Genomic DNA, 22,910 nt, shown 5'->3' with positions numbered 1-22,910 from the left:
TTTATTTAATTATTTACGGTAGCCTCGAACATACCGCCGGTTTATTTAATTAATATTAATTCTCCGGTTGGTATTTTTTGCCAAAACTTGATTCTAAAATGGCGTTTGTGTTCTCTTCTGTGACTCCAACCCAAGTCGAGCCCTTTGTTCCACTTTTTGGCGGGCTTCTCCACAGAAGCCCTCCAAAGTGGTGCCACTATGTCTGGGGTACTTAGGAGGGGTGGAGGGGGATTTAGGCACCCTGGACTGAGTTGCCTAGGCAACTCAAGTCGCACTCCGTCCTGATTGGCCCAAGTGGTGAGCTGGCCGGCTCACCACTTAGCATGTTTGAGTGACAGCTAGGCTGAGTGAATGGGGGTTTGCTGCATAAAAGCAGGGCTTTGGGGACTGGAACTTCAGAAGTCGCCACAGGACTTAAGAATCCGACGAGGGAGAAGCTGAGCCGACCTGCCATGACACCACCACCGGTGGAGCCCTGCTGGACTGCCTCACCACTTTTCCCAATGACAGAGGAGATCTCCCGCCGGAGAGTCTTCTTCCTTTGACTGGTGGGGATAACCAGTTTCACCGTCTTTTCGCTTTCCCGACGTATCTCGTGGCCACCTTGCCCGTGCCAAGCAACCCAGCAACCGGGATACCACGTTTTACCACGACCGCGAGACAAAGGTACCACCTTTAACCGAAAAACTCTGCGGCTGGTTTCTGCCCTGGTAGAGCAACGACCTTCATCTTTCCTCCAAGTCGAGATCTTCTCTTCCCCTGGACGACGACGCAACTTGCACCCACTACCAGGAACAACTGCCACTGCTGGAGGATCCTTCCCACTTAAGGTACCGTGTCCCGCCTGGCTTCCCTTGCTACCGACTGTACGGGGTAGATTTAGCCCCCGGCTTTCGAACCTGGGTTAGCCTGAGACACCTTGGCTAAACTTTTCGAAGCCTCTCTAAAAACGTTTCTGAACCCTCTGCAAGACTTTCTAAGCTTAGTGTAACTGTGTGATCTTGGGCGCATTTGTGCTCTGCTCTCTCTAAGAGTGGGCCCAGCCTTTGGACTTTGGCTCACCAGTGACTTTTTGCTCTCTGCCTTGCCAACAGTGTTCTGGAATCGTAGAGTGGTGTACCTTTTCATATTCTGTCTTTTTCCCCCCCCTTTTCACAAACTTATTAGAGTGCAATCTAGTTAAGCGCTCACCTCTGTATGAAAATAAGTGGTGTTTTACTGTGATTTTCTAATTGGGAAAAAGGGGAGTATATATCATAATAGTAACTGTGTTTAGAATATTTTACAATAAGAGTGCTGGTGTGTTTCAACTGTGTGTTTTTAAATAAATAATTATATACTTTGATACCAAAGCTCTGGTCAGTGTTTGCTTGTATTATTGTATCCGAGTGCCTATTGAGTATACGTTGCATACTCTCTAACTCTTCTTGAGGGAAGTCTGACTGCTCAGCCACAGCTACCAGGTAAATCTGGGTGGTACAGACTGCTACCAAGTGGGTTTACTGCCAACACCTGTAGTCTTAAATCTTTTGCAGTAGTCCCTAAGGGAACTGCACAGATTTCTGCCTAACACCCGTTCATCCTGGGGGGAACACATCATAGTGGAGACTCCACACCAGCCTCTGCAATACCTCCAAAGTGTCAGAATCCGGGCCGGAAATGTGAGTAATTCCCGAATTACTTCCTGGATTCTGTCAATGCAAGGCTTTCCTGTGGAGGTCAGATATGGCCATAACAAGAAGAGTCCCCTCGCGCAAGGTCTGGCTGACTTGCATGATTGTGCCAGAGAAAACTGTCTCGAGGACGAAAGTCTAAAAATCAAGGACAACATGGAGGCATACCTTAATTCCCCAAACAAAGTCTTTGAAGAAGACAAGTGTGAGGGAATGCCCACTGTCTATGTGGATGGATGCTCTTACCATGTTGACAACAACAACGGGGAAAAAGAACTGGTGGCCGGCGTAGGGAATTCATGGGTGAATGAGTCCCCAGAACCCTCCGCTGGGTACAAAATTGGTCCCCAAAGTAGTCAGGTAGCAGAGTTGATGGCTGTGCATCAAGCCATCCTCACTGCTGTCCAACATCAACTCCACAAACTGGTCATAATCACGGATTCGGATTATGTACGGAAATGGTTCGTGGAGCACCTGGTTAATTGGAAAACCAGAGGCATGTTATGTGCTAATAACAAACCCCTGAAACATGGGAAGTTAATCCAAAATATTGATGATCTGGTCACATCGAATGGGATGACCATCTACTGGAAGAAGATCAAAGGTCATTCCAAAGTAGAGGGACCAGACAAAACTGGAAACGACTTAGCTGATCAGCTGACCAAAACCGGGGCCATCCAAGGGGATCTAATAGAGATTGAGTCCCTGTTGGGGGAAATCCAGGTCACGGCTATCACTAGGTCCCAGAAAAATGCTCACCACGATCTTTCAACTGCACAATGGAGTAAGGAGACCCCTGATGCTGATTTAATTACGGCTCAGTAAGGGGATCCAATAATTGGTAAGTTTTACCAACACATTGAGGACCCTGAGAACTTTCCCCTGATGGATACCGACTACGTTGGGAAAGAGGACCTAAGAGTGTTGATGAAATGTCCAAAAATGTTTCGAATCCAAGACAGTTGGTTGGTAAGGAAATCCCAAGCTGGCCATGATCAGTGGGTGGTTCCTACCTCATTCCGAAGCCTGATGTTAAGTCATGCCCATGATGCGGCCACAGCCGGTCATAGGGGTTTCACACAACACTGGAGATCAAGAGAGGTTGCATACTGGCCACACATGGGGCAGGACCTCGACCAATACTTGAAGGGGTGTCTTGTGTGTGCACAATTTCAGCCATCAACCCTCACACACCGCGCGCCTCTCCAAAAGAGGGGGATGACACTGCCATGGTCAGATTTGCAAATCGACTTCGTAGGCCCTGTGATTCGCTCGTCTAGAGGAAACAAGTACATGTTGATGGTCACATGCTTGTTTACCAAGTGGGTGGAATGTCTCTCGGCCCCAAACTGCAAGGCAGAAAGAAGCAGCTGCCCTGATGATTAACCACATCTTTTCCCGTTTTGGTCTACCTCAAAGGATTGAGTCAGACAGAGGTTGCCACTTCACTAGTGAAGTGATGACAAAGATGTGGGAGATACTGGGGCTCAAAAGGAAGCTACATATTGCTTACCGGCCAGCGTCTTCTGGGGCAATAGAACGATACAACCGGACCATTGTGAGCATATTAAAAAAAGATTGTGGCAGATTCTGGGCCAAGTTGGGATATCCGATTACCTCTGGTCCTAATGGCTATCAGATCTACCCCTTCATCTGCAACCAAAATGTCACCGTTTGAGCTGATGACTGGATGCAAGATGGTGCTTCCCCAGTGTTAGGCAGAAACCTGTGCAGTTCCCTTAGGGAACACTGCAAAAGATTTAGGACTACAGGTGTTAGCAGTAAACCCACTTGGTAGCAGTCTGTACCACCCAGATTTACCTGGTAGCTGTGGCTGAGCAGTCAGACTTCTCTCAAGAAGAGTTAGGCAGTATGCAAAGTATACACAATAGGCGCTCAGACACACCAATACAAGCAAACACTGACCAGAGCTTTGGTATCAAAGTATATAATTATTTATTTAAAAACACACCGTTTGAAACACTCCAGCACTCTTGTTGTAAAATATTCTAAACACAGTTACTATTGTAATATATACACCCCTTGTTCCTTATCAGATAAGTCTTAGTAAAACACCACTTATTTTCATACAGAGTTGAGCGCTTGACTCGATAGCACACCAATAAGTTTGTGAAAAAGGGAGTGAAAAATACAGAATATAGAAAGGTACACCACTCTAAGATTCAGGAACACTGTTAGCAAGGCAGAAGAGCAAAAGTCACTGGTGAGCCAAAGTCCAAAGGCTGGGCCCACTCTTAGAGAGAGCAGAGCACAAATGTGCCCAAGATCACACAGTTACACTAGGCTTAGAAAGTCTTGCAGGGAGTTCAAAAAGAGTTAAGAGAGGCTCAGGAAAGTTTAGCCAGGGTGTCCCAGGACAACCCAGGTTCGAAAGCCGGGGGCTAAATCTACCCCGTACAGTCGGTGGCAAGGGAAGCCAGGCGGGACACGGTACCTTAAGTGGGAAGGATCCTCCAGCGGTGGCAGTTGTTCCTGGCAGTGGGTGCAAGTCGCGTCGTCGTCCAGGGGAAGAGAAGATCTCGACTTGGAGGAAAGATGAAGGTCGTTGCACTGCCAGGGAAGAAACCAGCCATGGAGTTTTCCGGTTAAAGGTGGTACCTTGGTTTCGCGGTCGTGGTAAAATGTGGTATCCCGGTTGCCGGGGTGCTTGGCACAGGCAAAGCGGCCACGAGGTACGTCGGGAAGGCGAAAAGACCAGTCAAAGGAAGAAGACTCTCCGGCGGGAGATCTCCTCTGTCGTTGGGAAAAGTGGCGAGACGGTCCAGCAGGGCTCCACCGGTGGTGTCGTCGTGGCAGGTCGGCTCAGCTTCTCCCTTGTCGGATTCTTAGGTCCTGTAGCGACTTCTCAAGTTCCAGTCCCCAAAGCCCTGCTTTTATGCAGAAAACCCCCATTCACCCAGCCTAGCTGTCACTCAAACATGCTAAGTGGGCCAATCAGGACGGAGTGCGACTTGAGTTGCCTAGGCAGCTCAGTCCAGGGTGCCTAAATCCCCCTCCACCCCTCCTAAGTACCCCAGACATAGTGGCACCACTTTGGAGGGCTTCTGTGGAGAAGCCCGCCAAAAAGTGGAACAAAGGGCTCGACTTGGGTTGGAGTCACAGAAGAGAACACAAACGCCATTTTAGAATCCAGTTTTGGCAAAAAATACCAACCGGAGAATTAATATTAATTAAATAAACCGGTGGTATGTTCGAGGCTACCGTAAATAATTAAATAAAGATAGTAGCCTAAAACAATGGAAAATCCCAAAGGAAAATATTTGCGGTTGAATGTAAAAAGTAGTATCCACTGCCACCAGCCAAAACTCGATCAGGGGGACGGAGACGTGCCTCCTCGACTAACCAGCCCCGGGGCAATTGAATTGCCCCAGCCAGTACATCCACAATATGATGTTTTGTACTGGTTCTGTTCAGAATTTAAAGACTAGTAAAGTCAATGGTGACTTTACATGCCCTGGGAGACAGTAGTCAGTCCCAGGGTATGGAGTCTATACTGGGAGGTCACTATGACACCCCTGCGTTACTGCACTGAGGGTGGTGTGTAACACATCACAAAAACACATGAAGCCCTATGGGGTAAAAGACCCCATAGCCCATTAAACACATCTAGATTCAAAGAAACACACTCAAATCATGTGCAAGAGTGAGGGTAAGAGAGTCTCACTCTTGGCAGGAGAAAAAAATAAACCCCAAAAATCCAGCAAAGCTCCTGGGGGACTGAGTAGGTTAGGAAATTCAGCCTAAACAGAGAATTCTCCCTAACACCCAGCATTTGCTCTACCGGACCCAAGAGCAGACGTTGATCAATGCCTCCACAACTTATGAGTAGGTGGAGAATTTGAGGAAACACCTCCAACATGCTTTTGCCTATGCTCAGCGGAATCTAGAAAGATCAGCTGATAGCATGAAAACTCACTATGATTTGAAAACCACCAGGAAGGAATATAATGTGGGAGACCGGGTCGATCTATACAATTTCCAAAGAAACCAGGCCAAACAGCAAAAATGTTTGCCTACATGGAAGGGACCTTTTGAAATTATAGACAAGATCTCCACAGTAGCTTATAAGATCCGCATCCCCAAAGGTAGTCTGGCGGAAGGGGAAGACAAGTGGGTACATATAAATCAGCTAAAGGGTTGCCATCCCAGGCACACTCTGCAGCAACTGGAGGAATCCTCTGGAATCCCAGAGGGGGCCGCTCCAGAGTAATTCAGTTCCAACCCTAAAATATCCTGCATATAGTCTCTAAAATATCATGATTCTGGTATGAAAATGTTTCCTGTTATATCTTGTTTTTTAAAATAAGACTGCAAAATGTATCCGGATGTATAAAATGTATATGTTCGCCACACCATTAATAGTGGTGGAAAAATGTCTAGGAATGTGCATTGCCGCTTTGCTTTATCATCCTAGGAGAGATGAAACCATGGAGACTGACCAAGGAGAACGACCCAGGGACCGGGAGCAAAGATCTGAGGGGGCCCGGGGTACCGCCCCAATATTCCCATCAGGACAGACGAGGAGAACCAATCGATCCAACCGGATGGAGGAAAAGATGCTGAACTGTGCCATCTGCGGAATTGGAAGAAGATGATGCGGACATACCAGCGCATGGATCAAAACATCCTTTCCACCCGACTCCCCCTCGACTCGAAATCAAAGCGCAGTCGGGCGGGGGGGCTTGTTGGGTGTCATGACCCACGTTTGGACTATTATGCTGCAACATTTGGTGCTGTGGGTTTAGGAAATCCAAGAGGGCGGAAAAGCCCACATTTGCGCCAGAATCCTGGAGAACCGTGCAGTTTTGCGCACAGCAAAATGGTCCCCTGACCTGCCACCCACCAGTGCCAAGAAAGATGGTTTTGTTCAAAACCCGTTTTTATTAATGTCAAAAATTGCTAAGATCGTGGGCCCGAACCACCAAACAAAAAATCAACTATGGTTGAGTGTTTTACTTTACTCTACTACAGATCCACATCAATGCCATGTCAAGCAAGGATCATATACTATCAAGTAAAATCCTTTCTTTTGGAAATGTATTAATTCAAGACAGATCCCAACAATAGGTGCAGTACCAGCATTTTCCACAAACCGGCGCTAGCGGTCTAAACTCTGACTGGGGACCTGTATTGCAGAAGCTAAACAGCATCCTGAGTGTTACGCTCACCTGGTTCCCACGGGGGCGTCGACCGGAACTGGGCCGCTGTTATTTCCACCAGCGTGACGTGTAGCGCCGAGATGACTGACTGGACTGGCCCGCTCAGCCTAGTTTCTCTGGCTCACAAGAATATTCTTCTGCAAAGGAGAAGAGGAATTAACCACCCGTGGAATTGAGTGTCAACCCACCTTCCCCACTCCCGTTGTCTTCCCACAGATCACTCTTGATGTCCCCTCCTTAGTCTCACCTGATGGTTTGGAAGGATGAGCTCTCCATCCTGCGTCGACCGCAGGGGCGCGTTGATGACCAGTTACTTCACTGGCGTAGAGGAATTGGTGAGTTCCAGTATTGACTCTAAAGTCCAATTGTTCATAAGAGTTCAAATGTCTGCTCTTCACTCTGTCCGATTCCTTGCAGGTTGCCGATTAATCCACTCGAAGATTTCCTAATGGCACTCAGTAAGATTCAGTTAAGTCTATTGTGGTTTTCCCCTTAGGGGCCGGGGTACGGCGATGAAGCAGAGTTGACTGTGCCGACCCGAGAGGAGGCGAGACCCCCGTGGTAAATCAGGTAAGTTTTGTGGGGGGGTAACTGGTATTGTCTTTGCTTTCTCCACTTAGGGGCCGGGGTACGGCGATGAAGCAGAGTTGACTGCGCCGACCCGAGATGAGGCGAGTACCTCCCGTGGTAAATCAGGTAAGTCCTTGGGGGTAGCTTGTATAGCCTTAGAGAGTCCCCTTGCTCACCTTGCTGTCTTTGTCTCCTTAGGTGTCGGAGGGCGGCCGCGAGATGGAGAGAGCGTGATGGAATGCTGAAGTACCGCCAAGCAGGTGAGTTCAGCGTGGCGCCGTAGGAATGCGAAGAGATGCTTCAAAGACTTCTGTCTTTCAGTTCCGTGGCGAAATGGATCAGGATTCAGGTAAGGATTAAAGTTAAAACTCCTGTTCTAACCTTTATCCTCCTTTTCTTCTTGTTTCAGGAGTCCCAGGACTGAAGCGGGCGTGGCTGAAGACTGGAGCTGCTGAAAACACGGTGAGCGTTACGCTGCAGCAAGCAGAATAACGCAAAGCACGTGTGGCTGTCCGGGCGTGGTTTAAATAGCCTTGGAAGAAGATCCAGGTAAGTATTCTTCCACAGCCCCACCCAAGTAACAAAATAGTCCCTTCAGTAAAATAGTCCCTCCTAAGCCTCATTTGGCTTGAGTCTTCATGCAGCATGGTCTGCCTCAGGTGAGTATGCAGCATGGTCTGCTGCAGGTAAGTTATCAATAATGAGCCTGGCGCCCATGGCGCCAGGACTGTCTTTATCTTTATGAGCCTGGCGACATAGGCGCCAGGACTGTACTCAAACAGCCCCTAACTGGGGCTTTTGGGCATGCTCCAAGTGGCATGATGCCTGCTTCCGGGGCTGCTAGGCCTGGTCTGGTCTTCCGGGGGCAGGCATCATGACACTGAGCTAGCTGGGACTTCAATGGTTTGTTCCCAGGAGGCAGTCTGATTCAATTAAAACAGTTCTAAGGGCCTCTGTCCATGGGAAGCATTCACACCAGCCCTTACCAGCAACAGCCCAGGAGATCACATGGTCATGCTAACCAAATGCAGAGTGGCCCCCTGGTCTGCTGACCTCAGTCAACACAATAGACTCTTTCAATTGAATGGAGTATGCTGATTTGGGTGTGGACTGTAAACAGAGCTCTGCCTGGAAGAAGAGACATGTGATCTCTGACTCACCAAGCTTCTGGGGGTGGACCCAGACACTTTTTGTGAATTGAAGGCAAATATATGTTTTATAAAAACACTGATAACTAATTGTAACCAGATGACAGGAATGTACAATTTGGAGATCCTTAAAATGGAAAATGTACCTACAATTTGAGTCTAAACTCAATTCCGTACGATGTTCTGGGACCGAACCCCATGACTTATGGAAATTGCAGACACAGGGTTCATGCTAGAAAAATGAAAAATTACTGGAATATGTGTAGAAAGGCGGTGTGCATTTGTGTCATTTTTGGTAAACATCCGATATTGATAAACCAACTAAAAACGAAAATAAGTTGTCATTTTTGAATGAAAGCTCTTAGGAAGATCAGAGTTGAACAAGAATGTACCTTAAGTCATCTGCAATCTGTACATGTCATGTCAACCACTTGTGTATCTGGGAAGTATGTTTAGTTATGAAAAGGATTTTCTAAGGTAAAAGCAAAGGGGCGTTTCTTCAATAGACTGTAAGACTCTGAGTCACTGCTCCCTTCTCAAATCAGGTCAAAGAGAAATCCTTGACCTATCAAATCGTGAGTGGGTTGGGCAAAGAAAGTTAGCATCCACACCCATTTTCAAAAGACATAAAAAGAGCCACTGGAAGCCAGACAGGGTTTTTTTTTCACTTTCCACTTTCTTGTGGGACGCTTTGCCGGGAGACTCCAGACTTCAAATCCATCAATCTCCAGAGACCAGAGATCCAGAGAGACCAGATCGCTGTGCGCAGAACCAGTACCCAGTGGCGAGAGAACCGCAGCCAATCCTGACCCGATCCGTGACGAAGTTGCATTCCTGTCCAAAATATAGTGGGAGTACTCAGCCAGAACTGTGTAAAACCAATCTCTTGGTTTAAAATAATCTAATGCAAACTATTTTAACCTATTGAGAACTGCATCACAGAAATCGTGTCCCTCCTGTTGATTCAAAGCTGCAAAACTCATCTGTCATTCTGAGCTTTACTTTTATTTTGAGAATCTACCTTCACAAAATTGTCCGTATCTCTTGAACCGTTTGTGATAGAAGCGTGATTTTAAAGCTGAGATTCTAAGCTTTCCAACAAGCTCTAAACTGAGTTATACTTCCTCCGTAATTGCGCTCGACGCACGCGACTAAATTGCCGCAAATTGACATTTTGTTTCATTTCAGCCACGTGTAAAAATATTTTTGCTTCCATTACGGAATTCCGTTTTCAACCTGGTAACCATCCCTGACTCATTGATAGGGCTGGTCTGAACTGATTTAAATTATCTCTCCCTCACCCTGAACCTCTAGAGGGAATTAAAATCATTTTTAGCCTATTTTTCCCTTCTTTGCATACCACATTTAAAGTACTTTGCCTGTGTTTAAAATCATCCCTGTGATCTAAGCTGCTAGGGGGGAACTGAATTCGGATTGTACTGCGATTGTATTCCTGAAGACTGTGTGTGTTACTTCCATCTCCTTACATTGCATGGGGGGGGGGGGGGGAGTGAATCGTCAGAGAAAAGTAATCGTATTATCTTTTTCTGAAATCATAACAAATTATTACTGTGTTGGATTCTGTCCCACCTTGCATTTCCTTGAACCATATAAAGCATTCTCTGCTACCTTAGTTCTCTGTTCTTATTCATAAGTAACCAAGAACTGTGCCACTGTAGGATTACCTATTGCTGATTACTGCTCATATTCCCAAGTGTGTTATCAATTTATTTCTAAAAGTGTGATACATATTGTTTAATTATTCAATAAATCTTTTGCAAAAGAAACCTACTTCGTGGCTCAATGAGGTCAGGGGAATTCAAAGAGAGGGGCGTTATATAAGGGTTTATCATCCAGAGTATAACATGTCATAAAATATATAAATAAGGGCTTTCCTTGAGCAATCCCAGACAAGGCACTGACCTAGTGGGAATGCTTGATTGGAGTCATTAACAATGCACATGGAAGGGGCTTCTGTGACAAACGAAAGGGCAATGACCCCAGGTGCAGGGGAATTTCCCAGACAGGGATATGGTTGATCTGAAGGTTGGGACCCTCAACCTCAAGGGGCTGAACTCCCCAAATAAACGGTCCCTGACCTACAATATGTTCCGGTCCCTCAAGCTATCTGCCTTTTTCTTGCAGGAAACACACTTCAGACAGTGGATGGAGCGTCCCCCACGGAAAGGGGCAGTGGGACAAATGTTCTGGGCTTCTAACATGGATCACAAAAAGTAAGGGGTAGGAATTGTCCTGGCAAGGCCCTTTTTCATGAACAGGCTTCAAATCAAGTGGGGCTTTGGAGGGAGATTCCTGGAACTCAAGGGTCACATGGATGGAGGTCCTGTTCACCATGGCCACGGTGTACGCACCCAACATTGGCCAGATTCACTTTATTAGGAGGGTCTTCGCAGCACTGGAGGAATGGGGAGAGGGACATGTACTAGTAGGTGGCAACTTCAACCTGGTGGCAGACCCGGGTTTATACTGGTGGTCAGCGAGAGGGAGAGCAACTAAGCAGATGGGAAAGGGGAACAGGGAATTTGCTGCCCTCCTCGAGGATCATATTTGGGCAGATGTGTGGAGGGTTAGACCTGCTATTGATCCGCCGGTAACAAGTGAAGGACATTACATTCCCTACAGTGGAAACAGTCCTGTGGTCAGATCACAAAAAAGTGACGGTGTCATGGCAGTTTGAAGCAAAGAGAAGGGTTACCCCAGGGTGGCCTGTAATGTCTTACTTCGGGACCCGGTTTTCTTTTAGGGAATATCTGGGGAATGAAATACGATCCTTTTTTGTTAAGCCAATGAGACAGGGGAGGTCCACCCCAACATTGTCTGCGATGTTGCTAAGGCCACAATACAGGGACTGTTAATAGTGGAGGGGGCCCACAGAAAAAACAGGCGAGATGGCTCATCAAGAGTATGTTAGGGGAAGAAATCTGGGGGCTCAAGAGACAAAGGAGGAGGCATGGTCGGCGCACAAGACGGGATACCCAGTTGTTTTGCCGAATACTATGACAAGCTATATAGGGGGGCACCAGAGCCAGGGGACCAGGCCATCAAGACATACCTGGAAAGCTTGTAAATATCAATGCTCCTCCCTCCCCCACCCAGGAACTTGGTGGTCCTGGATGCCGAGGTCACAGCAAAAGAGATAGTGGCCACCATAGGGAGTCTGAATGCTAGTAAAGCCCCGGGGGAGGATGGGTACACCACAGACATCCTCAAACAACTCCAGGAGTTGCTGGCAGCTCCATTGGCAAGGGTTTTCAATGCCTCCAGCGAAATAGGCAAAGTTTCCCCACCTTCTTGGAGGCAAGAATAGTGGTGCAACCCAAACCAGGGTAGGACCCTACGTACTGTCAGGCGTACAGGACATTCTCGCTTTTGAATGCGGACGCTAGGCTTTTTGCGAGGTTCTGGCCACCAGGCTTCAGAAGGTTAGCCCTAGATTACTCCACCCAGATCAGACAGGCTTTATCAAGAATCGGCAAGGGGCGGACAATCTATGCAAGACCCTCCATGTGCTACACTCACCCATGGTCAAAGAAAGGGGAGCCTTGATGCTATCCTTAGAAGGCTTTCGACCACGTAAGCTAGTTGTTGTTAAAAGGGGTACTAGTGTCGGTAGGGATGGGAGAGAAATGGGACAGTTGGATAGCAGCCCTGTACTGCAGTCCCAGGGCAAGAGTGGTGGTGAACAGGGAACAGTCACGTCCTTACGGGTTGCAAAGGGGAACCAGGCAGGGGTGTCCCCTGTCGCTGCTCCTATATGCGCTGGTCATGTAGCCATGGGCAATAGATATCAGGGCTGACAGCCAAATCCGAGGGGTGCAGATGGGGAGCAAGTATATAAATCAAGTCTATTCGCGGATGATACCCTCCTATACATATCTCACCCCCAGGCCTCCCTCCAGACACTATTGGAAAGGCTCGAGGTATATGGGCAAATGTCAGGTTTCAAGGTAAACCTTGGCAATTCCATGGCATACGCGCTAGACCCCAAGAAAACCCAGATTGGGGAATACGTGAAGGGACTTGGTTTCTGGGTGCAGGGAGATGGATTCTGTTACTTAGGCGTGGAGATCCCGGGAGACCTTGGCGACCTATTTGACAGGAACCTCCCCCCGTTATGGGAGAAAAAGGAGCGATCTTGACCTATGGGCCAGGCTCAACCTGTCATGGATGGCGACACTCAACTCTATCAAAGTGGTCATCCTTCACAAATTCCTGTTCCTGTTTCAGATGCTCCCAGTGGTTGTCCCTGCGCCCTTCCTAGATATGGTCAAACGCAGATTACTGAAATTCCTATGGGCGGGTAAGAAGCCCAGGGTAGCATATGGGACTCTCATTCTCCCAAGGGAGGAGTGTGTGGGGTGGGTCTCCCAGACCTGGGGCCATATTACAGGGCAACTCAGTTGCATGTGTTAGTAGACCAGCTGGAGTCACAATGGGTTGCAATGGACAACCCAATCCTTTCCCTGGGCAAGTGGGTGTGGGTCCCACAATGGGAGATACCACGTAAGGTCCTCCAAAACCCTCTATTGGAAGTGTTGTGTTGTGGTCAATCTGGAAGGAGGGAAGTGACATGAGATGGCTCAGTTCTGGAAGCAGAACAAAGCCCAAAGGAAAGGGAATGGCTAGAGAAGGTCAAAACGATCCATGAGATGGAATACTTGACATATTCTCAATGAATCCAGGGTCAAAGTTGGAGAAATATTGTTACCGTGTTTTGCAAAATATGGTGCATAGCCTGAGGGGTATCGAATGCAGGAGCACACAATTACCTCTGAAAGTTGTTTGAGTGGTTTTAAGGGCTACATGCCGGGGGAGGGAAGGGGAGTGATGGGGAGGTAAAGAACACATAGGGGGTCATTATGACCCTGGTGCTAAGGGGTTAACGGCGCCGTAAAAGGCTGCAGCGCCGTTAACCCCTTAGTGCCTAATTACGAGGTCCCTTTGCGGGACCCGACCTGAACGGCTGGTCTGGACCAGCTGTTAAAGTAGGGACCCGCAAAGGGACCTTCGAGGTAATTACGGTACCGCAATTTGCGGTACCGTAATTACCTCCTTCCCCAGTCCCATTGAGCCCTATGGGGCAAAAATGGGAATGGGGAAGGGCCAATGTTCAATGGGGAATTACTGCCCCGCCAACCTTGGAATGGGGTGGTAATTCCCCATTGAACATTGGCGGACTCGTTACAACACCGGCAGCAACCATGGTGCTAATAGCGCCATGGGTTACCGCCAGTGTTGTAATGAGGGCCATAGTAAGGACAACAGGATTATTCGTTTTTGCAAATTATGTTTATTCTTTTTGTTCAAGTGCCTTAACATCTTGTTACAAAATGCTAATAAAATTTGATTTAAAAAAAAAAAAAAAAGGGGGGGGAAGGGGGCTTCATGGATAGCCACAGTATTCTATGCACTACGTTGAAGAATGCCCTAAATAAGATTCAAGAAAATAGCATATAGACTATAAAAAGTGTGTTACAGGTAAGTATACATATACATTACACCAAGGCACTGTAAAAGAGCATTCACATTTTATTAACTTGCTTAGTAGCTGCAGAGACTGCAAATTACAAATTCCCAGGATTACAAACACAAACAGCCTTTGATACTTTCGAGGTTGGGAAACAAAGCTCATGGGTGCCGGGGAAAGGCAGTGAATGCACAAACATTTTATAATTCGGCATATTAATTTAATGAAACTGGTCTAACGACAGTTTCAAACTGCCCCATGGCGGTTTCAAATTGCCCCTTAGCACATCTCAGCCGGGGAAGAGGTTCGAAGAGTTCCTAAAATGCAACATTAAAACGGCACCTTATTAATGATTCAAGGCTCTTGCAGTGTCATGATCAGTTATGTTCCCATGAAAAACAGAAGGAGATAACCGGCGGCAGATGAATTAAGATCGGCTGATCATCTCAAATGTCTCAATGTTTTGGCACTATAATGTGGGAATTGTGGGCTGGACTGTGACGTCACAGAGGGGGTCACGGGTGGTGTGGTAAGGTTTGTGGGACCCAATCTTTTCAAGATAATGTATGTGCTTCTATGGGGGAATTACACTACCATGCCAATCAGCTTTGCATGGGGGATTATCCTAATGTTGCAATATGTTTTGATGCTAATTAGTTTGTATGATTATAAAAGCTTTTGTCTTTGGGGGGTGTATCTTTGACAGCGCTTTTCATGCAGTTCTGTCACACATTGTTTGAATTTCACTTTCCCAGCTGTGTCTGAGCCCAGAATAAATTGCGTTACTTCTTGCCTGGTGTATACTCTATACTACTTTTGTAATTTTTACTGTTGAGTTCGGAGGCGACCCGCAGTACAGATGAATAGACAAGTGTGTGTAATTTGTTTAGTAATGGGGTAGCAGGTGTAGCCTGGGCTTAAGGGTGGAGGTCAGAGGGGCTTTATGGGGTATTGTGGCAGAGGGATTTTTTGAACGATATGTGAATATTAGAGAAGCAATGTTTTGTAGGCCCATGTTAGGAAAGCATGGTTTGCAGACAGCTCATAATAAAAGGCTGTAGGCTTTTTGCTAGCAGGGTTCATTTTTGAATACTCAGCAGAAACAGTGCACAGTAAAGTTGCACGACTGAAGTTTTCCAGGAGAATGTATTCCTCTTGAAGTCTCTTCAGGAGATGCTTTCGAGGCCACAGAGCTAGGCAACTGGGTGTCAAAGAGACTTGCCAGGGAAAATGTAATCAAATACAGTTAATTAAAATAGATTCAGTGTTGGGTAGGGTTTTTAGAAGCACGCCTGGCAGCGAGGCGTGAGCTGGGGGCTAGAGCGAATGGTTAGGGATTGAGCGGTGCACGACATGGAATCAATCAGTGGAGAGAGGTTTTGGTGTTCCGAGGGTACAACATTGTAAAATTCATTGTTCAGATTCAGTGAGAAGAAGGTCTCACCCAAAGCCATCCCAAGATGCGATACCAAATCAGTACACAGCAGGCTACCCTTTTGTATATTGGGCTGTGCCAATCAATTACAATTGAGTGTTTTTGACCGATTAGTACAATAACATAATTGCGGGGCAGAGTTGGAAGGGTTGTGACATCACGAGGGGTGTTGATGTGATTTCGCACCAAGAAATATTTTACCCGATAGAGGTCATCAAAGGTAAAGAATACTATATGGGTCAGACCTATGTCCACCAATCTGCTTCTATGACCTGCCCCAAAAATGTAACTAAAATGTTGTATGGTAATTTTGTAATTAGTGTATAAAAAGTATAGCTGCAGTGGGTGGCGTTGAGAGCTCATTTCATTCAATTCGGTTTCACAGAACTGTGTGAACTGTGTCTCTCAGCGGTATGGGTCCAATAAATCTGCATTACTTCTTGCTTGGTGTACGCTCCATTTTGATTCTTTTTTCTTCACTGGAATTATTTTTGACAGAGGTCCCCTGGCACATTGTGGAGGCCCCAGCGAGATCCTCAGTCCCCTCAGCGAGTTGAGGGTATTCTTGCCGCACTCCTGGAGAGTGCGGGGCAGGCGGCCTGAGATCAGTCGAAGTCCAGTTATACAAACAAGGAACTGACCTCATCCCATCAAAAATATTTATCTTATTACACACACTGTTTTTTCCATGTGGTGCTCTACGAACAGAAGGCTTAAGACTAATTCGCCTATAAAACAATGAATGTTGAACCCAAATACTCTGGATATCTAATTAATTTGATATCGCAGGCTACCCCGAAGCATCGAGTGTTGCTGCCTTGGAGCAAAAGACAATATATAAAGAAAATTACTGTGATAGCTTAATGGCTATTTATTAATTGTACAGTTGTTGTCTAGCAAATAGACATGATCTCCCAAAGGAGCATTTACAAAAAATTGTACTTTCAGAAACAGAAACCATGATCATTAAAGTGCACAGTGAATTGCATCGAATAGTATGGAACTTACACTCTGGTATTTGGCAAGAAATAAACATTTTCAAACAAAAACCATCCACAAGATGTGTAGCTGGATACACAGTCTATATAATGAGTTAAAAAGACAAAGTGAAGAGAAGGAAACAACAAAAAGCAGAACCCCAACATGTCCTGGTTGTGTGTGATAGGGCAAAGCAACCAAATGCGACCCCCATCAGAGTCTGATGTATTAGTGGCCAAGGCCAAAGAACCAAATGTCAAGTCCTAGGGTTTGGAGCCCAGGGCAAACGTGGTTCCAAACCAATGCCAGAGGTCAGGTCCTCCTGGTAACTTGGAGGATCAGCTGTTGGGAGTTTATCAAGAGACCAATCCTAGGTCAAGTCCAGAGCCGAAGTCCAGACATCGCCAAGTTCGCAAAAGGTCTGCCTGGTCCTGAGCGCCACTCGCACTCAAAGGGAGGTGTAGGCCGTGGCAGAAGACTCAGCGCCGAGAGGACTCAAGGATCTCTGGAGCATGTGTGTGCACCCTTGCGCGCAGTGCCGTGGTTGCATGTACGCGCTGGGTGTTTTATGGTGCATAGGACACACCTTACAGGGAGAAGGACGATCGGCCGTAGTAGTTGTAGATGTTCCACCCATGCAGTAGAGTAGGGAGAGGGTGCGTGGCGAGCACATCTATCAAAGAATAGATGATTGCGTAGACAGTGGCACACTTCATTAAAATGGTGTGGTGCGTAGTGCAGGCGATTTTATAGTTGCGTCATTTTTCCTTTTCTATGCGGATTGAGGTAAGAGATTATTGAGGAGAGAATAAGCGCTGGTTATTGTTGAGTGCGTGCAGTAGAAAAGGAATATTGTGGCCAGAGGTGGAAGGACTGGCATAAGATTGTTGCTGTAAATAGTAGTGCATGGTGGTTGTATAGTTTGGTGGCCAAGGAGGATGGGCCCGGTAGTGGTACAGTAAGGTATATTGGGCTGTAAAAAGAATTGTGTGGGCCTATGGAGGTGGCCAGAGTTTTTTGTTTTTGTGTGATTGAAAGTGGGTTGAAGGTGTGGATGTGGGGAGAGACATATGTGAGAAACCAGAAGGTGTCTCACCCAGTAGTCCCTGGGGATCTGACATCCAGGTAGCCAGGACACGGCCATCGCTTTTGGAACCAGTGCCAGAGGATAACCTGGGTGAGTATCCCCTTCCCTGTAACCCCTTAACCCCATCCTACAAGAAAGGATATTTAGGAACTCAACCCCCCCCCCCCACCTTTTACAACACAAACACTTTCTCACAGACAGCTCGCTATGAGAGAAAACGGACAAACACCCGAGCTGTATACCTGACGTGTCCCAATACAATGGTCAGACAAGGTCAGGCAATTACTGACCATCACACACCCATCACACACACACACCTGACTTCCATTACACTTCCCCACACAGATAAAAGGTGGAGCACGAGAGCACACTTTGAGCGAGGCAAAGCACATGAGAAAACAGCAGTTCCAAGATGGCAGTTTAACACGAGGAGAAAGACGGCGAAACAGAAGGGGATCGGAAGGAGGGACATTCCCTTGACCTTTTTGACAAGAACTCTTACTTTCACGAAGTATCGAGAATAGGAAGCATAAGACCAGTAAACCAGGTTGAAGAATCCTGCATTGTGTGTCGGAGGTACCCGGGGCCCTCCCGCATCGATAATCAAGGCGGGGAGATCACCAGCTGCCATGGTACTGTCCTCTGCTCCAACAACAAAGCAGCATCAGTGAAATCAACACAGCCAGTGAGTTGGGGAGACCGATACCAGACTGGTCTGTTTTGAAGCTAAGCTTGCAAGCAGCAAAATTGTATGGTGAGCGTTGGAGAGAACAGAGTATGCAACGCATGTGAAAACCAACACGAGTAAAGTTGAACTGCAGATGAGTGACTGAACTTTGAAACCAAGATACGATACCTTTGACAGAACGGTCCGGCACCACCTGTGTGCGCATTCAAAGGTCTCTGTAAGGTCCCCAACTGAGAGCTGACAAAAGTGAAAGAATGGCAAAGAATTGTGATTCAAAGTGGTCCAGCGACGGGTGAAGCAAAATCCTGTGCACAATCGAAAGTCTTCGATGTTGTTACAATAAAGAAGGTTGATGGCAAAGTAGATCAAGTTGGTCTGAGCCTGGCAGAGGGAAACTGATTGAAGATTTTGTGTCAGACCGGATCGGAGACCGGCAAAGGGGCTTCCGGGGTGAACCTTGAATCACAAAAGAAATTAGATACGTGAAAATCATGACAACATTGTGTTAAAGTGGATCTGAGCCGGCAGAGGGGGATCAGAGGTGAATAGTAAACCACCTAAGAAAATGGTGTATATGTGAAATACTAAAAGGAAAGGAACTTTGTTGCATCAGGCCCTCTGAAAGAAGAGACTTTCAATGGCAAACAGACTTTGGCACAGAAGGCCATGATGTTGAAGTTTTGAACTGCACTCTCGTGCTAGAGAAGACAGAGACTGTGATAAGCATCTAATATGCCGCCTTGCCCTGTGCTGAAAACGTGGAGAAGGGAAGCCAACAGCTTGAATATCCTGACATATCATTTCTTGAACACTTTTTCTTTTTTTTAACATGGTTTCTCACACTATTTGTATTTAGAGGTACGGGTTGGCAATAGGTTTATTAGTATAGGCCCTTTTATTTTGACAAGACACCCCTAGGAGTGCATTATTATTTCATGGTCGTAGCTTGCTCCCATCTTTAGATTTAGGATTAGATAGGTGTTTTTCAAACTCAATTGAAATTCAATAAACACCCTTGAACTGTGGTCACTTGTGTCTGTATTACCGTTGATACCATGCCTTCCTTACATGTAGTGGCTATGAGGGAAGAGTGGAGTGTGTGTTCTAAAGAGTGGGGTGTTGATTGAGTATATATGGTTCTTGTATAATGTTATTTTTTGTTAATAATTTTGAAGACTTGTACAAGTGAAACAATTGTGATTTGCATGTTTGGTAAATTGGGAGGGAAGCTAAATTGCTGACGAGGGAAAGAGGGAGGTACTCATGACTGTGGTAAGTAAGTCAGAGTGGACAAAAGGGATTGATTGGAATTATGGAAACACCCTGAGCACCTTTGTGCTAAATTGCCCTAATATAGAGATAAAAACAGTTAAATATCATTTTCAATGGGTGCAGGACACAGCAGGGCAGTGTTTGCAAGAATGGCCAGGAGCAGGAACATTTGATAGTGACACATTAGAAAATATGTTTGCATATTTATTGGCGACATATACAGGTACCAAACCGAATGCAAAACAAGGACTCCAGGCGGCCGATTAAACACCAGGTCACACTGGCAAGCATGCAGCACACGCATTGCTAAATCTATCAGGAATTGACTCCCCCAAAACTCAACACACCGTCAACTAGCTACGATAACTAGATGGACCTCCAGAACTGAGCTGAATCGCAGCACATGAAACGCATTTAATGTATAGATGCTCCAGCATTACAGAAACTCTCATGATCCCATGTAAATCATGTTAGGTCACATAAGGAATGCATAAGTGTGAATGGCTCTGGAAAATTGTTCAGTTTGATATATAACTAAACTGTCTTGACAAACCCTGGATGAGCGAAACTATTGGCCACAGGAGTCAGTAACAACAATATATGTTGATAAGAAATTGCAGTACTATGTGGAAGTCACCTAATACATTCTTACTGAAAATTGCATAAGCGTTTGTGAAAATCAATTGGAACTAGTTTTTGGTTTATGCCTAAAATAAAATGTACACTAAAGCTACATGCTCACTATATACTTTCTTTTCTGAAGCGCATGCATAGGGATGAACCTTCGAAAACTAGACTATTATTACAGTAACACATGGTTGAGTGTTACCCCTCCCTTCATCGAGCAGCATCAGACACACATTAAAAAATTAACTAAGATTACACATTCAGATAAGTGCGACTATATGGTTTGTCAATCAACCTTCCCCCTTGTAAAACCAAACTGAAGAGTAGGCAAAACATTTTAGGATTATGGAAGCTGTATGAAGAGAATAAAAGAGGAACCCACCAGAGATGATGAAAGGTAGTGACACACCACCCCCTCCGTATGGGCTGTACCCCACGCTGAAGCCTGCAACACGGTACACAAACCCACGACTTGTGTACCCAGGGACAAGACAGGAATAGGGAAGGAAAAGTCAGAGGCTACAACCACTACTGCCGAGAACAGCAGCAAGTAACAAGAAGCAATTAGCCGACATAGAAAAATTGTGCAGCAACAGTTAGAAACCGTGTTCAAGGCAGCAGAGAATGGATAGAGTGGGCAGTCCAAAAAAAAGGAGGAGCAGCGAGGGACGGCGGGAACACCAGGTGACTAGAGGTCCGGAAAAATAAACTTCAAATTAGATAAAAGACCTCAGAAGAAGAGGAAGAGGCTTTTGCGGGGTCTAAAGCTGGCGCGGAAGATACAGGCGAAGACGAAGGAGCAGGGGGTGAGAAAGGAAGCATGTGGGACAAAGAGGAATCGGACGAAGACAGAGAATTGGAAAGGGAGGAGGAAAAAGAAGGAGGAGAGAGAGGGAGATAGAGAAGGAGAAATAAAGAGAGAGTGGGGAGGTAATAGGGACTGGTCCCAGACCCTCAGAAATAGGACAGGACGAATTGCGGTAGCCAGCACTGCAAAGGGAGGGGCCACCCCAGTGCAGAGGACACAGCTGCGATATGAAGAGCCTATTCGCAGCTTTATTAAGCGAGCAGGGGGAAAAAATATGGGAACAAGCAGGATACGACACAGTTAAATTGAGCAGGCACATTCATGGCAGTGCGCCCTTCAGTAACTGCCACACACAAGTGGATAGTATTGAGGACTATGTAACCAGACATCAGATATGCAGGCCATTTTGGCACGCAAAATGAAACCAGAAGAAGACCCCCACACAATACATTCAACAGATACAGGAGATGGGGACATTGGAGACACGACAAGCATGGGATGTGAACATACCTATATTCTAACACATATTGCTCAAGGGTCTCCCCACGGATGTGCAAGCATCCTTAGCAAAGGTGGTTGGGATTGAAGCAAGGGGGTGGCCAAAGAGACAGACCCACATTGTACATTTTTGCAAGAGGAACAGCAAATATGGAAAGACACAGCAGAGCTTGCCGCTCTTTTTTCCGTACTTAAGGAGCCCTCCAGTATCTTTTCATTTGGAGCTGGGGAGCAGGTTTAAGTGGATCTAGGTCACCTGGCCTAAGCACCACCCACCTTATTAGCCCCGACTCTTCCTTCCTGCTCTTAACTCTTAGATCAAGGGCGTCTCTCACCCGGGCGTCCAAATTGAAGGGCAGTCAAAGAAAAGGGCAATTCCTGTTTGGACCAGGAGGATCCAGGGACCGCCCCCTTGCTAAAACAGCAGGCAAGCATGCACCAACACGTGTTTACACCCTCTGTCCCCACAGGCCATCCCCACCCTCTCTGGTCCGCCTGTGTTGTTCCCTTGTGCCCCCCGCCCCTTCCCGCACACAGGAGTCTTTCCTGATACATTCTGGTTTCACCATCACCGTCTTGTGGCCAATGCTGGATTTGACTTTTATGGACTTCATTGATTCACGGTGCGGCACCCTTTCTCAACTCTCATGCTGGACTTCCTTTGCATCTTGTACTGATGGTGGCCCTGAATCATGCTGTTCCCATCTTCATCTTGTATCCTGGCTTGCAACATTATGTGTTACTACCGACTTCTGCAATTGTATTTGCTCTCCCCTCTTGCTTACCACTCTTTTTGACAGCTTACTTTCTGTTCTCTCCTGCCCTCCCCTCTCCCTTTTCCTATCTCTTCCCCTTACTTTCTTCTATGCACTTACTCTATCAGAATTGTCCCTGGACCAAGTATGACAGCAACCTCGTCTGTCACTCCCGCATCCCCTTACTGCCCCCCCCTTCCTCCAGCACTATCTGAAACATTGTCAGGACTAGTACGATAGTCGCTTGTTTTGTTCCTCCCCTCCCTTTCTGCACCCCTCTCCCTCACCTTTTGTTTTTCTCCGGCTCTATCAGAAATGTCGTCAGGCCTAGTACCGTAGTCGCCTGTCTGTTTCCATTTGCTTCCCACTCTCCCCCTCCCTTCCTTCCTTCTCTATGTCTTAGCTCTTGCACTATATGAAATGTCGTCAAGCCGAGTACAATAGTTAATTTCACAACCTTACAGTTCATGGCCTGTAAGAATGTCATTGTATTTTCTCTTGTTCCCTCCCTTGCCTTGAAGCGCTTTGAAACACATTGTGTATAGGGGATATATAAATAAACATATATCATATCATAATGCAGTAACAGCAGATGTAAAGTTGGTGCAAAAGAGATTAGCAAAAATATCCATGGAAGGGGCTGTACATACAAACATTATTCCAGGGCAGCTTGAAGCAGCTTGCGCCCAACAAGGGGGTTAAA

General features: G+C 46.5%; 1 protein-coding gene across 2 annotated transcripts in view; it reads right to left on the bottom strand.

Annotated features, from left to right (window-relative positions):
* The window catches only part of RLIG1 (RNA 5'-phosphate and 3'-OH ligase 1), a 493,483-nt gene that overhangs the window by 429,445 nt on the left and 41,128 nt on the right, over positions 1 to 22,910 (bottom strand). The gene's annotated exons all lie outside the window — the stretch shown is intronic.

Source organism: Ambystoma mexicanum, chromosome 12 (genome assembly GCF_040938575.1).
Source record: "Ambystoma mexicanum isolate Mex_15411 chromosome 12, UKY_AmexF1_1, whole genome shotgun sequence".
NCBI classification, from domain to species: domain Eukaryota; kingdom Metazoa; phylum Chordata; class Amphibia; order Caudata; family Ambystomatidae; genus Ambystoma; species Ambystoma mexicanum.
Note: the sequence above shows the minus strand (reverse complement) of the source record. Positions and strands in the feature narration are given on the sequence as shown.